Raw genomic sequence first — 1244 nt, 5'->3', positions numbered from 1 at the left:
AGCTGGACGGCGGGCTGCAGAGGGGGTGGGGGTGGGGTGCCGGCCTAGTGGCGCTCTGCCCCCGGGGGCGGGTCTAGACTATCCTGAGAAGGGGTCGGGCTGGAGGTGGGAGAGGTAAGGTGGAATTGTTTGTCCAAGATGCAGCTGAGCTCCAGCGGCGGGACCCAGAAAGTTTGAGTCTGGGGTGGGAACCGGGAAGGAGTTTTTTGTGGCTGGGGGCTTGGGTTTGAGTTCCCTGCCCGGCAGGAAGCGTTTGGATTTGGGGGCGGTGAGGGAGTGAGGCTGGTCAGGGTTCTGACCTGAGGAACGGAGCTAAAGTATCCTGGGACTGGTCAGGAAGGATTCTGATTCTGGGTGAGGGCCGGTCCCGCAAGGCTGTTGAGGCCGAAGAAGAGGGATTCTGAGTCTGGGACCCAGGGCTTGGGACGGGACTCACCCCTCCTCCCCCAATCTTCCTCAGGCTCTAATCCCCTGGACGAAGAACCCCGAGCTGTCTGGCCGGCCTTTCACCGTCTCCGACCAGGGCGTCCTGGACCGCCACCAGCTCTACCTGACCACCTCGGCCCGGGACTTCCGGTTCTACCCGAAGTGAGCCCGGGGCCTCGCCCGGCACCGCCCTCCTGCAGAGCCCCCGCGAGGGCCCGTGGGACTCCGAACCCCCTGGGTGTGGCTCCCCTTCTCTGACTCAGTCGTCTCAGTCTTCAGCTCCTGCACACGCAAGACCCAACTTCAGACCCCGTCCCCTACCGCTTTTAGACCCGGGTGTCCATAGCGTCAACTCTTAGGAACAGCAGTAGGGACAGTTAGACTGCAGAGGGGCTCGAGAGGGGGCGCCGGGTCTGGGGCGGGGCCTCCTTCTGCACTTGAGCCCCCAGACACTCCCTCCAGGCATGCGAAGGCCAGCCCGCTTCCAGGCCCTTAAGCACCCCGAGGGCCAAGGAATCCAGGCTACACGTTCCAGATCCCGTTCTTCCTAAGGGGTCCCCCGACTCCTGCAAATGTGCCCTCGCCTCGAGACGCAGGAGTCTGGGTCTGCGGCGTCCTCAGGACGCGAGGTCTGAGCCTCAGCCTCGTCCCGAGGATCCGGCTGTGTCCTCCCGGTCCTGCCTGCCTCCCACAGGAAGGAGCTGTCCGGATACCCCCGCAAGGACGCCCTGACCTACTGGAGCTTCGAGGAGACGCCGCAGGTCTGGGGCCACGGCCCGCAGCGGCCGCCCTGTCCGCGCTCCTCTCGGCCGCCCCTG

The sequence above is a fragment of the Carlito syrichta genome, unplaced genomic scaffold (genome assembly GCF_000164805.1).
Source record: "Carlito syrichta isolate Samal-C Ts95f unplaced genomic scaffold, Tarsius_syrichta-2.0.1 Scaffold289135, whole genome shotgun sequence".
Taxonomy (NCBI): domain Eukaryota; kingdom Metazoa; phylum Chordata; class Mammalia; order Primates; family Tarsiidae; genus Carlito; species Carlito syrichta.
The sequence above is the reverse complement of the archived record's forward strand: the minus strand, read 5'-3'. Positions refer to the sequence as shown.